This window comes from Phascolarctos cinereus, unplaced genomic scaffold, assembly GCF_003287225.1.
Source record: "Phascolarctos cinereus isolate Bilbo 61053 unplaced genomic scaffold, phaCin_HiC Scaffold_4;HRSCAF=312, whole genome shotgun sequence".
Lineage (NCBI taxonomy): Eukaryota > Metazoa > Chordata > Mammalia > Diprotodontia > Phascolarctidae > Phascolarctos > Phascolarctos cinereus.
In genome coordinates this window covers 154,264,632-154,281,220 of record NW_027555847.1, presented here as the reverse complement: position 1 = coordinate 154,281,220, position 16,589 = coordinate 154,264,632, and positions in this window count along the sequence as shown.

The following is a 16,589-nucleotide window of genomic DNA, read 5'->3' as shown; positions in this document are numbered from 1 at the left end:
CTGCTGTAGTTGCCTAAAAAGTGTGAGAAAACGTAACAGTTTGTTGTTGTTGTTGTTTTAAGGTTGAGATGGTGTTGATGAAGTTTAGAAATTACTGAATTAAAGTGTGAAAGACTAGGAATATCATTACACCAGGGAGTATCTTCATTTTAACTGAATCTCTGATTGGTGAAAGGTGTGTTGTATAGGTTGAGAAACAACAGATTTTTTTTTGAAGAAGAAGAAAGGGAAGTACTCCTCTAGTAATTCTTATTCCTGCTTCCCATCCATCCCTACCAGAACTGAGGAAAAGAGGAGTCACCAACCTGGCAACCGCCTTTTCTGAAAATCTGCTGATCTCAGTGCTAGAATCTGAACTAGTGATAATTAGACACTTTTTCCCTACCCGCTAGCTCCCCACCCTCATCCAAAGGTGGAATTTTAAGAGGTTCCTGTATAAATGTGTTAAGAACACTTAGCAATGCTTATAATCAAAAGGCAGCATGACATAGTAGATATGGTTAAGCCTTTTTTTTAATACATATTGACTATAGGACTAGGTAAGTTTTAGTGAAGTACCTAGTGTATTATTATTAATGTTAATATTATTAATAACAAGTATTAATATTAGGGTACAAACATGTTGGGCAAATAGTAATGAAAAGCTAGTTACATTCAGTTTTTCAAGTTCTCACATGAGTAATCAACTTCGTAAAAAATGGTCCACTACGAACAAGGCTCTTTGCCAAATTGTGTGATGATATGGGTGCAGAGCATAGGACACTTTTCTATCATTACAAAACAAATTGGCTCTCTCATGTCAAAATACATCAAAGAGCATTTGAGCTAAAAGAAGAAATTGCCATTTTTCTTACTGATAATAACAAAAATGAACATTTTCTTTTTTTAAAATTCCTCCTAAAACTTGCATATTTGATGTTTTGGGGGTTTGTTTGTTTGCTTTTGTTTTTTTTAGAAACTGGGTATTCTATCAATAAAAGGTCCTCAAATTCATACTTTGATCCAGAAAATTTAAAAAAACTACATTTGTGGAAAGGTAGAGCTATGGATGATAATTTTATAAAATCACGTTTCCCAATTAAAAAAAATACCTGCCCTGCAAATGATATTAGTAATATTAGTACTTAGAGAAGTACTTAAGATACCTCTTAGTACCCTACTCTCCTCTCTTAAGATTATAAATTGCAGAGAAATTACTGCAGCATTGGCAGACCTTCTCATCTGAGAACCTATTAAATCTCACTTTCTAGAAATAGACTTACAGCAACCTCAATACCCCTTTGAAAATCTGTGTAAAAACAAAAAACAAATCAAAAAATGATGAATCCTGGACCTGGCCTGTAGTTCTGTTTAATTTAATTTTTCTTAGGATATCATCAAATTGACATAAACATTCAGGCTATCATGGCCTTAGAATCTTAGGGAACCTCTCAGAGCAAGTTTGCTTAGTAGAAGTCTGCTAAGTAGAAGTCGGAGTCTACCAAAGTTGTAAACTCAATATATAATGGATGTCCTCAGGGAACATTTAATTCAACATGTCTAAAGCTAAATTCATATTCTTTGCCACCCCCATATCCCCTCAAGACCTGTCTCCACTCACAACTTTGTATTTGCATCGATGGCACCATAATCCTCCCAGTCATCCAAACTTGAAACCTGTACTTTGCTTCTTCCCTCTCATTCACCCCTCTTGTCCATTCAATTTATGGGACTGAAGGAAGGAAGGGATCTTAGGCAACATCTAGTTCAATCATATTTTACAGATGAAGAAATGCCCACAGGGGTGATTTGCCTAAAATGATATAGGAAAGATTGTCAGTCAATAAACATCTACTAAGTGTCAAGCACTGTATTAAGCACTAGGGATATTGTTGCTGTTTGTCCTTCATTCTCGAAGAGGACCACAACATCAGGAAGGTGATGCTATGACTTGCAAGTGAATTGGATTTCTTTTTTTTTGGGGGGGGGAGGGCAATGGGGTTAAGTGACTTGCCCAGGGTCACACAGCTAGTAAATGTTATGTGTCTGAGGCCACATTTGAACTCAAGTCCTCCTGAATCCAGGGCCAGTGCTCTATCCACTGCGCCACCTAGCTGCCCCTCAAGTGAATTGGATTTAAGTGAGGCAGGGCTACGCTAGCTATCACCAGCTTCACTCTCTCCTCTGCAGCCATCTAAGTCCAGTGGCAAGATATAGATCAGGAGGACTAGATATAGCCCCCAAGGACTGGGGATACAAATTCTAAAAAGATAGTCCCTGCCCTCAAGGAGCTTACTATCGAATGGGGGAAAAAACAACATACAAAAGGAACCTGAAAAGTGGGTAGGGTTGGAAGGGGATGGGTAATTTAAGAAGGTACCCAGTATAGGGGCATGATACAGAAGTCCAAAGAAGTGTGGCCAGGTGGGAAATAAAAAGATGCTTGACCTAGGAATGGTGCTAGGATTCTAACCTAAGTGCTTTTACTTCAGGTCCAGCGTTCTTGCCCACTATACCACATTGCTAGTCCTATCTGTTGGTACTACCTCCCTTATCTCTCACCATCTAGCCCCTCCTCTTCACCAGAACAAGAGTAAGAGTCTCCTAACTGGTATCCCTGCCTCCAGGCTTATCCTTCCCATCAATACCAAAGTAAAGCATTCCCGTATTGGTCATGGGTTATGGAGGAGAGAAACAGAAAAACATTCACACTCCTCTACTCTACTGGAAGCAAAGGACTAATCGGGGAATTACAGTGAGAAGGGAAAAGGGAAATGAGTTGAGCAAAAAGTGGTAGCGTATTTGGGGAGAGCAGGGTCCTGAGAGTCATAGCGCCTGATTTAGAATGTTATAGTGTCAACTTTGCTTCCTATTGTTCTTTCCCATGGTTATATCCTTTCCCTAATAATCATGTATGACTAAAGCAGGTGGTAAAATGGACACAGTGCTGGGCCTAGAGTCAGAAAGACACATCTTCCTGAGTTCAAATCAGGCTTCAGACACTTACTAGCTGTGTGACCCTGGGCAACTCACTTAACTCTGTTTGCTTCAGTTTCGTCATCTGTAAAATGAGATTGGGAAGGAAACAACAAACCACTCCAGTAACTTTGTCAAGAAAACCCCAAATGGGGTCGTGAACAGTCAGGTACAACTGAACAACAACAACAGTAAAATTCCAGAGTATGATGCAATCACCACAATGGTATCTGCAAAAAAAGATTGCCTAGAATCTGCCATGATTTTTAAGGACTCTTTCATAAGAGCATAGTATTAGAGTCAGAAGAGACCTTGGAGGTCATCGAATATGACCTCTTCATTTTACAGATGAGGAAAGGGCACCCAGATAGGATGAATGACTCGCCCAAGGTCACATAGGCGATATGAATCTGAGCCAGGATTCAAACCCTAGCTCTTGACTCCAAATCTAGAGCTTTTTCCACACCATATTTACTATCCTATTACATTTGGATACTACAGATAATAGTATTCTACTGACAGTGGTGACCTGAGTTCAAATCTGGCCTCAGACACATAACATTTACTAGCTGTGTAACCCTGGGCAAGTCACTTAACCCCATTGCCCCCCCCCCAAAAAAAAGAAATCCAATTCACTTGCAAGTCATGGCATCACCTTCCTGATGTCGTGGTCCTCTTCGAGAATGAATGTATGATAGATCGCTTCATGTTAATAATCAGGCCTTTGAAAAGAAAGATCTCAGTGGACCATAAGGATCATAAATTTAGAGCTGAAAGGGACATCAGAAATCATCTAGTCCAATGCCCTTATTTTATAAATGAGAAAACTGAAGCCTAGAGAAGTGACTTATTCAAGGTCACAAAAATAGAAAGTGCCAGAGCTGAGACACTTATCTGACTATAACATACATATGGGAGGCAACCTGTTAAAGAAGAGCCTTTAAGCCTGCATTTTGTTATATCAAAATAAGAGTTTTTCATAATCAACCAACAATAAACACAGTGAGATTTTGTATTATATCCACTTTCACTCAATTGTGTAACTATAAAGATGTGGTCTATTATAGTCTATCATTTGTGAAAACCCTGCCTCCTCTCTTCTCATACCTTAATAACAATGCTTTTAATACCTCAGTAGCATGTTTTCATAGATTTTGTAAAGATGAGAAAGCAGGCATATGGATCAGTAGCTACTGTTGTTTTCTCAATTGTCTTTCTTTTTATGTAATAATATCCATGATTTTTTTTCAATGTTTCAGTATTTTTCATTTTCCCCCCAGATATCTTAAGAATTAATGCTCCACATTCTTAACATGGCAAAGAATTTTTCTATATTTGGTCTAGTTCAAATACTTTTACCATTTTGGTGTTTTTTAGTGTCATTTCTACATCTTCTTACAATACACTGGACTATGATGTTGAGTTCAAATGTAGGGAGCCAAGATGGTAGAGTAAGTCGCTCTCACCCTCCCTTATTGACCTCTGAAAGCCTAAAAAAAAATCACCCCAGGAAAAACCTTGGAAAAACTGAACCAGCAGAAAGATGGGGTGCAGCAGCCTTGTAGCCCAGGAAGCTTGGGGGACAAATGGGAAAGGCCTCTCTTGTTCTAGGGGACGGGGAGCAGTACAGAATAGGAGGTGTCCCAGCAAGCTAGCAGAAAGCCCCATCTCCCCAGGGGGAGATCCTGAGCCCCAGGTTGGTGGAGGAGGCAAGCACCAACACCAGGACCCCCAAATGCCTCCGTACTGGCAGAGGAACTGGTGGACCTCAGCTTAGAAACACACCATATACCACAGCATTCTCCAGCAGCCAAGTCTCCTGGTGCCTCAGCTCAACTCTGGGAAGCAGAACTCCAAGATATCCTCCAGCAGTGAAACATCCCTATGCAAGGGCTGGGTGAGCAGGAGCCAAAGAAAGAAGACCAAGTCCCGGGTAAGCAGGCATCCTCCAGGGGCCAGACTCCCCACCTATACCTCTAGAACTCCAGTGCTGCTGATTCCAGCCCAACACCAGGTAAGCTGCCAGCCTCCAACTGCCAGTACCTGAGGCCCCAGCACACAAAACCAGTGACCAGGCCTCAGCGTCCCAGCACAAGAAGCTTGGGTCAGCGCCCCCTGCTCTCCAGCAGGAGAGCTCAACTTTTTTAAAAAGTCAGGAAATAAGCAAATACCATGAGCAAATAGAAATGTACAACGACCACAGACTCTTTTTTTTCCTTTAATTAATTAATTAATTGATTGATTTTTTGGGTGAGGCAATCAGGGTTAAGTGACTTGCCCAAGGTCACACAGTTAGTATCAAGTGTCTGAGGCCTCATTTGAACTCAGGTCCTCCTGATTCTAAGGCCGGTACTCTATCCACTATGCCACTTACCTGCCCTGACCATAGATTCTTATTATGGGGACAGGGAAGGTCAAGGCAGAAATTCAGAAGAGGACAACAGGGAATATGAACTGGTCTGAAGCCCAAAAAGCCTTCTTAGAAGAGTCCAAGAAGGATTTTAAAAGTCAAATAAGAGATGTAGAAGAAAAATTGGGAAAAGAAATGAGAGGTTTGCAAGAGAGAGTCAATAGCTTGGAAAAGGAAGGACAAAAATTAACTGTAGAAAATAAGTCCTTAAAAAATACAATTGGCCAACTGGAAAAAAAGTACACTGAATTAAACAAGTCCTTAAAAAGCAGAAGTGGACAAATGGAAAAGGAGGCACAAAAACTCACTGAGGAGAAGAACTCCTTAAAAAGTAAAATGGGCCAAACGGAGAAGGAGGTAAAAAATCTAATAGAAGAAAACAATTTGTTAATATTTATTAGTTGGGCAAGTGGAAGCTAATAACTCTATGAGAGAATGAGAATCAGTCAAACAGAAACAAAAGAATGAAAAAATAGATGAAAATGTAAAATACCTCATTGGTAAAACAACTGACCTAGAAAATCAATCCAGGAGAGACAATTTAAAAATTAGTGGTCTACCTGAAAACCATGATGAAAAAAAGGGCCTGGACAGCATCTTTCAGGAAATCATCAAGGAAAACTGCCCTAAGGTCCTAGAACCAGAGGGTAAAATAGTCATCAAAAGAATCCACTGATCACCTTCTGAAAAAGATCCGAAATTGAAAATGCCAAGGAATAGTGTAGCCAAATTCCAAAATTACCAGGTCAAAGAGAAAATAAGCAGCCAGAAAGAAACAATTTAAATATAATGGAACCACAGTCAGGATTGAGCAGGACCTTGCAGCTTCTACATTAAGTGATTGGAGGGTATGGAATACGATATTCCCATAAACCAAAGGACCTTGGATTACAACCAAGGATCAACTACCTAGCGAAACTGAGCATACTCTTTCAGGGGAGGAGATGGTCATTCAACAAAACAGGGCACTTCCAAACCTTCCTGATGAAAAGACCAAAGCTCAACAGAAAATTTGATCTTCAAATACAAGACCCAAGAGAAGCATAAAAAGGTAAACAGGATAGAAAAAAATAACATGTTAGTAATAAGGGCAAACTGTTTACATCCCTACAAGGGAAGATGACACTTGTGATTCTTTGAGAACTATATTGTTATTACACCATAGACAGAGAGGGTAGGTATAAATTGACTTTGATGTAATGATAAAAAAATCTAATTAAGTGAGTTAAGTGGATCTAAGTAAGTGGATTAAGTGGATCTAATTAAGGGATTATACTGGGAGAAAAGGAAAGGAGGAGGCAGACAAGAGTAAATTACATTACATGAAAAGGAACAAAAATCTATTCCAGCAAAGGGAAAGAGAGGTGGGAGATGAGCATTGTTTGAATCTTACTCTCATCAGATTTGGTTCAAAGAGGGAATAACATAAACAGTTAGAAATCTAACTTGCCCAATAGGAAACAGGAGGGGAATGGGAAAAGAAAAGGGAGGGAGTAAATAGAAGGGAGGGAAGAAGTAGTAAGGGTAAAAGGGAAGAAAAGGGAGGGGGCTAATAGAAGGGAGGGTCGACAGAGGGAGGCAGGACTGAGGGAGGAGGTGGTCAAAAGCAAAACACTAGTAAGAAGGGAAAGGGAGAAAGGAGAAAGAAAAGCATAAATGGGGCGGGGAGAGAGAATAGGATGGAGAGAAAGACACAGATAGTAATCACAACTGTGAATGTGAATGGGATGAACTCTCCCATGTTATCCCATAATGGATAACAGAATGGATTTAAAACCATAATTCTACAATATGTTGTTTACAAAAAACACATTTGAAACAGAGGGATACACACAGAGTAAAGGTAAAAGGCTAGAGTAGAATATATTATGCTTCAGCTAAAGTAAAAAAAGCAAGGGTAGCAATCCTGATCTCAGACAAAGCAAAAGCAAAAATACATCTTATTAAAAGAGATAAGGAAGGGAACTACATCTGTTAAAAGGCACCATAGATAATGAAGTAATATCATTACTAAACATATATGCACCAAGTGGTATAGCATCCAAATTCTTAGAGGAGTTCAAGGAGTTACAGGAAGAAATAGACAGCAAAACTCCTCAACCTCCCCCTCTCTGAACTAGATAAATCTAACCCTAAAATAAACAAGAAAGAAGTTAAGGAGATCAATAGAATCTTAGAAAAGTTATATATGATTCACCTCTGGAGAAAACTGAATGAGGATAGAAAGGAATATACTTTTTTCTCAGCGGTATATGGCACTTACACAAATATTGACCATGTACTAGGGCATAAAAACCTCACAATCCAATATAGAAAGGCAGAAATACAAAATGCATCCTTTTCAGATCACGATGCAATAAAAATTATATGTAATAAAGGGCCATAAAAAGATAGACTAAAAATTAATTAGAAATCAAATAATCTAATCCTAAAGAATGAATGGGTCAAACAACAAATCATAGAAACAATTAATAACTTCATCCAAGACACAATAATGAGACAACATACCAAAACTTATGGGGAAATTTTATATCTCTAAATGCTTATATGAATAAAATAGAGAAAGAAGAGATCAATGAACTAAGCATGCAACTAAAAAAAACTAGAAGAACAAATTAAAAATCCCCAATTAAAAAACAAATTAGAAATACTAAAAACCAAAAGAGAGATTAATAAAACTGAAATTAAGAAAACTATTGAACTAATAAATAAAACCAAGAGCTGGTTTTATGAAAAACCAATAAAATAGATAAACCTTTGGTTAATTTAATTTAAAAAAAGAAAGAAGAAAAACAAATTACCAGTATCAAAAATGAAAAGGGTGAATTTACCACCAACGAAAAGGAAATTCAAACAATAATTAGGAACTATTTTGCCCAACTGTATGCCAATAAATTTGACAATCTTAGTGAAATGGATGAATATTACAAAAATATAATTGCCCAGATCAACAGAAGAGGAAGTAAAATATTTAAATAACCCCATCTCAGAAAAAGAAATTGAACAAGCCAATAATGAACTCCCTAGGAAAAAATCTCCAGGGCCAGATGGATTTACATGTGAATTCTACCAAATATTTAAAGAACAATTAATTCCAATACTGTATAGACTATTTGGGAAAACAGGTAAAGAAGGAGTCTTACCAAATTCTTTTTATGATATAAATATGATACTGATAACTAAACCGGGAAGAGTCAAAACAGAGAAAGAAAATTACTGACCAATTTCCCTAATGAATATGGAGGCAAAAATTTTAAATAAAATACTAGCAAATAGATTATAGCAACTTATCATGACAAGAATAACATACTATGACCAGGTACAACTTACACCAGGAATACAGGGCTGGTTCAATATTAGGAAAACTATCAACATAACTGATCATATCAACAACAAAACTAACAGAAACCACATGATTATCTCAACAGATGCAGAAAAAGCTTTTGACAAACTACAACACCCATTCCTATTAAAAACACTAGAGAGCATAGGAATAAATGGAGTCTTCCTTAAAATGATAAGCAGCATCTACCTAAAACCTTCAGCAAGCATCATATGTAATAGGGATAAACTAGAAGCATTTCCAATAAGATCAAGGGTGAAACAAAAATGTCCATTATCACCACTGTTGTTCAATATGGTACTGGAAAGGGTAGCTTTAGCAATAAGAGAAGAAAAAGAAATTGAAGGAATTAGAACAGGCAAAGAAGAAACAAAGCTATCACTCTTTGCAGATGATATGATGATATACTTAGAGAATCAAGTAAAAAACTACTTGAAATAATAAACAACCTTAGGCAAGTTGCAGGTTATAAAATAAACCCACATAAATTATCAGCATTTCTATATATTACCAACAAAGCCCAACAGCAAGAGATAGAAAGGGAAATTCCATTTAAAGTTACTGTAGACATTATAAAATATTTAGGAGTCTACCTGCCGAAATAAACCCAGGAACTATATGCACACAATTACAAAACACTTTCCACACCAATAAAGTCAGTTCTAAATAAGTGGAAAAATAGTTGCTCATGGGTAGGCCAAGCTAATATAATAAACATGACAATTCTACCTAAATTAATTTACTTATTCAGTGCCATATCAATCAAACTACCAAAAAATTGTTTTATAGAGCTAGAAAAAATAATAACAAAATTCATTTGAAAGAACAAAAGGTCCAGAATATCAAGGGAACTAATGAAAAGAAATGCTTAGGGAAGGTGGTCTAGCCATACCAGATCTTAAATTGTATTATAAAGCAGCAATCACCAAAAGTACTTGGTACTGGCTAAGAAATAGAGTGGTGGATCAGTGCAAGTTAGGTACACAAGACACAGTAGTCAATGACTATAGTAATCTACTGTTTGAGAAATTCAAAGACCCCAGCTTCTGGGATAAGAACTCACTATTTGACAAAAACTGCTGGGAAAACTGGAAAAGAGTATGGCAGAAACTAGGCATAGACCAAAATCTCATACCATATACCAAAATAAAGTCAGAATGAGTACACGATTTAGATACAAAGGCTGATACTATAAGTAAACTAGGAGAGCAACAAATAGTTTACTTGTCAGATTTATGGAGAACAGAAGAATTTATGACCAAACAAGAGATAGAGAACACTATGAAAAGCACAATGGATAATTTTGATTACATTAAATTGAAAAGTTTTTGCACAAACAAAGCCAATGAAACCAAGATTAGGAGGGAAGCAGAAAACTGGGAAAGAATTTTTACAACCAGTGTCTCTGATGAGGGCCTCATTTCTGAAATACATAGAGAACTAAGTCAAATTTATAAGAATACAAGTCATTCCCAATTCATAAATGGTCAAAGGATATGAACAGGCAGTTTTCAGATGGTGAAATTAAAACCATCTCTAGTCATATGAAAAAATGCTCTAAATCATTATTGATTAGAGAAATGAAAATAAAAACAACTGCGGTACCACATCACACCTATCAGATTGGCTAATATGACAAAACAGGAAAATTATAAATGTTGGAGAAGATATGGAAAAATTGGAACACTAATGCATTGTTGGTGGAGTTATGAATTGATGCAACCATTCTAGACAGCAATTTGGAACTATACCCAAAAGGCTATAAAACTGTTCATACGCTTTGATCCAGCAATACCTCTTCTAGGGCTGTATCCCAAAGAGATCACACAAATGGGAAAAGGACCCACATGTACAAAAATATTTATAGCAGCTGTTTCTGTGGTGGCAAAGAATTGGAAATTTGAGGGGATGCCTATCAATTGGGGAGTGGCTGAACAAGTTGTGATATATGGATGCAGTGGAATACTATTATGCTATAAGAAATGACAAGCAAATGGACTTCAGAAAAACCTGAAAAGACTGGTATGGACTGATGCTGAGTGAAGTGGGCAGAACCAGGAGAACATTGTACAAGTAACAGCCACATTGTGAGATGACTAACTTTGATAGACTTAGCTCTTCTCAGTAATGCAAGGTTCTAAGACATCTCTAAAAGTTTCATGATGGAAAATGCTATCCACATCCACAGAAAGAACTAAGGAGTTGGAATGCAAATCAAAGCATACTATTTGCTCCCTTTTTTTTTCTGTTTTGTTTTGTTTCTTCTTTCTTGTGGTTCCTCCTATTGGTCTAATTCTTCTTTACAACATGACTAATGTGAAAATATATTTAACAGGAATGTATATGTAGAGCCTATAGCAGATTACAAGCCATCTTGGGGAGAGAAGTGGGGAAGGAGGAGGAGAAAATTTAAAACCCAAAAGCTTACAGAAAAGATTGTTGAAAACTAAAAATAAATTAATTTTAAAAAAATTTTTTTTGAAGAGTTCAAATGTAATGGCTCTACTGCCAGTGAAAAGTTTGTCATAAAAATGTTGGTAGATCATTGTTTTTCTTCTTTTTGTTGACCCTTTTCTTGTTTAATTTTTAAATGATATTGGAATGATCTAAGAACTAGTTCTCCCACCAAGCTTTCTGAAAACTTACTTTTCCCTCACTAATTTCTGAGGACCAATTCTACTCATAATCTTCTATCATACTCTTCTATAAAGTTTTGCATAGGACTTCATATTCAAAAAAATGATTTTTCTCTTGGCTGCCACATCTGTCAGTCTGCTTGTCAAAAAAGATCAAGCTTGCTAGGTGAGGCAGTTTTTACCTGTTTTGACCTCCTCATTGTAGCAACTGCTTTACACTTTAGAAATTGTGATATTCTGTGTTGATCTGTTCATTTATTTCTTTCCAATTTTTGTGGTGCTAATAACTTACTTATATAGGTCAAGTTGAGGCTGTTGTAGTTACCAAATTTTCTTACCTTTATTCTTTCTTCTAATTTGGTGTTGCTCTTTACACTAACAAATCAATGGGCTGATTTCACAGGTGACTTGGAACGACTCCCACATTGGTAAGCAAATTTCCTAAGATAAAATCAATTTTTACTTTTTAATGATATTAAGTCAGTATTTGCCATGTCCACGGCTTTCTGATCTTCTTGTGGAAATCTTTTGTTTTTATTGAAGATATATATGAGCCTTCTGTGGAATCCATAAGAAGACTTTGGCCTCATTATTTCTTAATATATTTTTTGTCACCCTTTGCACTGGTCACAAAGTATTAAAGTGTATGCTGATTTCATTTGAAGGGTCTTATCAAGTACTCTGTAGTACCTGTAATACTTTGTAATACTTTTTCTGCCTCTTCATCCACTGTGATAGATTTTGGTTGCAAATTTCGTAAAGAGTTTGGTAAATAAGGAGCAATTATCTTCATGATAATCTTTTTTGCTTATGCTCATTATAAGCACTGCAAGGTTAGATGACTAAGTACACCATGAAGTGTTTCTAGTTTCCTTTGGATGTATGTGTGATAAAACCATCTTGGTCCAATGCTTCCTTTCCCTCTCCAAGAAGTACCTGTAAACCATTACCATTTAATTATAACTTCCTTACATCTTCTGAATTCACTTACGAGAATGTCAATATGGTCTCCAAATCTCAGAACTGTAAGGGACCTCTCAAAGGCCACCGAGTCAAACACGTACCAGAAGAAAAAAAAAAGTCTCTACAACATATCCTATAAGTAGTAATTCAGTCTTTGTTGGAAAATTCCAATGGGGGGAAACTATTCTCTGCCAAGGTAACCCATTCACAACTTTTAGATGACACGAATAGTTAGAAAGTTTTTCACTGCATCAAGAATAAATCTGCCTCATTGCAATGTGCACTCATTGCTCCTACTTTGGGACTCTGAGACCAAGCAAAACAACTATATCTCATTATATTATTCAGTTCCAACAATAATATGTTAACTTGTTGGTCACTGGACAAGGATCTCACATGTATAAAGCTAATGGTGTAGAAACTGGGTCACTCAACATCTTCTGCCTCCTTTTCTTACATTTTACCAGATACTATAGAAGTCACAGGGGGCTGCATGGGAAAGTCATTTTGTTTTTATTTCATAAAGTTGTCATGGCCAACCTACTAGTGATGAGCCTCTTTGTACTTACCTACACTAGTCCCCAGATGGCAGGCGGTCCATTGATGAGACTGGACTTGTCATTGGCTTAGGGAACTCCCTCCACCTATAAGCTCTGTACCTGCTCTGTAACGTATAATCTTTGAGTGCTGCCTGGGAAGCCAGTTTCATATGAGGCAAGACTGAACCTAAGTCTTCTTAGTTCTGAGATAGGCCCTATATCAACTATTCCATCCTGCCTCTCACTGGAACCATACTCAAAGCTTTTCCAGGATAGTAGAATTTGTCATCACCTGTACTCCACTGGCATGGCTTAGGGTGATCTCCATACCTCGATGAGGCAACACAGTAAGACTTTTGCAAAAGATATAAGGGATATCATCCTGGAAAGGTATAATGGGAAAAGGAAGTAGGCCAACAATGTAGCAAGAACAAAGAATCACATATGATCAGCCCTAATGTTACATTGGTACTCATGAACTATTGAAAGACCTAGTAGAAAGCTTCCAGCTTATCTAAATGCAGATGATCCATTTTGAATATTTTAAGTTACAGAATTACTTTCTTCCCACTATCTAGGATACTTCCAAACTTGCTCAGAGAATTCAAAATAATTTTAATGTTGGCCTAAGGAAAACATGATCAGGAAGGTACATGTTTCCAAAATCATTACATGATCCACCCAATCTTTTATTATCCACATTGCACCTTAGTATTGGTGTTGATTCACTAAGAATTGACCATTGAAGAACTTCAAAAGATAACCAAATTACTTTGTTATATAGAAACCTTATTTAAAATGCATACTTTTGGGGGCAGCTAGGTGGCACAGTGGATAGAGCATCCACTCTGAAGTCAGGAGGACCCGAGTTCAAATGCTGCCTCAGACACTTGACACTTACTAGCTATGTGACCCTGGGCAAGTCACTTAACCCCAATTGCCTCACCAAAAAAGCAAAAACAAAACAAAAAATGTATATGTTGCGAGAAATGGCATTTACACATTTAGAGGCTACAACTCGATTGAAGTAAACAAATGAAAAGAAATTCTATGAAACTAAAGGAAAAGAGGGAATGTTATCCAGACACCCTGTCCATTCCCTTCTTTTATCTTGCCACAGACAAGGTTTTATTTTAGTAAATAGTTGGTAGGATCACATATGCAGAGTCAAAAAGGAATTTAGAAGACACTGAGTTCAAACCATTCATTTTACAATAAGGCATCTGAAACCCAGAGAGATCTAGTGATTAGCCTAAGGTCACACAGATAGTGACTGGAAGAGTAGGAATTCAATCCAACTTCAGCTCCAAATCCAGTATTCTTTCCACTCTAACATGCTGCCTTTTTGGAATCATAGATTTAGATTTTGAAAGGCATTTAATTAATTAAATTAGTTATTAAATTAAATTAATTAAAATCGTTAAATTTTCAGCATGAAATCACAAAAGTACAACTTGTGGCTTGATTTGTTTTGTTGATTGTCCAATTCTAGATTTAAGAAAATGATGGAGAAAATGTAGATTCAATGTAAATGTATGTTGTGGGTACATTTTTGGAAAGCCAGTTGTTAAACATTTATCAGCACACCCTTGATTTAACCAAAACTCTCCTTTTATGGATGAAGAAACTGAAGCTCAACGAGATTTAATGCCCTGGCCATACTACTGGTAAATGGCAGAGGCAGGATCCAAACTCGGGTCTTCGTCTGCCAGATCCAGAACACCACAAATTTGGGTGAATGTTTCTAGTGGTGACAGTTGAGAACAACATATCAATCACAGATAATAATCACAGAGGATATGGTGAAGGAGAATTTAAGGGTAACTTCTACTTTTCATAAAGACAAAAGACGTGCAAATAATTCAAATCCACCTTAGTTCTCCATTAAAATACAAAAATTTATAAACATTATTTTTAAAAAGCATTTAGGTATCCTTATCAGAGAAAGGAATTGTTATCTAGTCTAGATTGAGGCCAAAAAAACGTATTTGCTAAAATACCAAAGCAGCAAAATGTAATGAACAAACTACTGTATCACATGCTTTAGGACACTACACATGCATTTGACCTGAAATTAACTCCTGGCCCCTAAATCTTTCTACCTTTTTCTTTTTTCCTTTTTTTTTTTTAACAACTTTTGCATATGCAACCTCTTACTTAGTATTTATGAAAAAATGTTAGATAATACTAACAGAATGTATAAAGTCAACCTGGATTCTTATATAAGAACAACAGCATAAACATTCCTAACATAACATTAATTTCATGTAAGCTTATTCTACAAAGCTAACTAGTTATCTAACTAGTTAACTTATGTTTTTCTATGCTAACAGACAGTAATGTTATGTGTTATCCAAAACTAATTTGGATTTGGCTCCAAAATAAGTACTTACATTTTGACTAGAACACTTCAAATGTTCTGGAAATGCACAACTTCTAAAACAAATTGAGGAAGTTACAATGTGAATACTTAATTTAGGAATAATGGAGAGCTATTGTCTCCAAATTTCTGATAGAATACAGAGAACAGTACTCTGAGAACCATGAAAGAAAACAATCCAATCCAATCAAGGCTTTTGTCCTTCCCTTCTTTCCTCTAACTAAACTTTATTTTTCCTTCTCTACAATCTAGTTCAGGGAAGCTAGGAAGGTGCAGTGGATAGAGTGCCAGGGCTGCAGTCATGAAAACTGATCTTCCTGAGTTCAAATTGGGCCTCAGACACTTAACTAGCTGTGTGCCCCTAGGCAAGTCACTTAATCCTGTTTATATCTTAGTTTCCTGATCCTTAAAATGAGCTGGAGAAGGAAACAGCAAATCACTCCAGTATCTTTGCCAAGAAAACCCCAAATGGGGTCAGGAAGGACACACTGAAAAAGACTGAACTACAACAATCTAGTTCACACCTTCCCTGGGGACAAGGTAACTAGGGCTGGTCAACTGGGCTTTGCCCCAAGGTGTTGAATGTGGAGCTAGGGTGAGTGAGCTATTTTCTTGTCCTGCTCCCATCCCACAAGTGGCCTCATACCAGTGTCATGGAGTCTCCTTCCTTCACATCATAAGGGGAAGTATAGGGGTCCTCCTGTCACTTGCCTCAAGCATGATCTACAGAGCTTGTCACTGATGCAAACACTCTTAGGGATCTGAGGATATTATACATTCTATTGGAGGAGGAAATCTCCTCAATCCTCTGCTCTTTCAATTCCACTTTGGTTGCGGAATAAATAAGAGGATGATAATTTTAAGTCAGGTTATCACAGATGATGCTGGAATATAATTCTTTGCTGCTTGAAATCATTACTGGTTAGAGAAATGCAAATTTAAACAACTCTAAGGTACAACCTCATACCTATCAGACTGGCTAACATGACAGAAAAGGAAAATGCCAAATGCTGGAGATGTGGAAAAATAGGAACCCTACTGCACTATTGCTGGAGGTGTGAACTAGTCTAACCACTCTGGAAAGCAATTTGGAACTATGTCCAAAGGGCTATAAAACTTTGACCCAGCAATACCACTACTGGGTCTGTATCCCAAAGAGATCTAAGAAAAGGAAAAAGGACCTACATATAAAAAGTATTTATAGCAGCTTTTTGTGGTGGCAAAGAATTGGTAACTGAAGGGATGCCCATCAATTGGGGAACGGCTGAACAAGTTGTGGTATATGATTGTGATGGAATATTATTGTGTTATAAGAAATGATGAGCAGGAGGGTTTCAGAAAAACCTGGGAAGACTTAAATGAT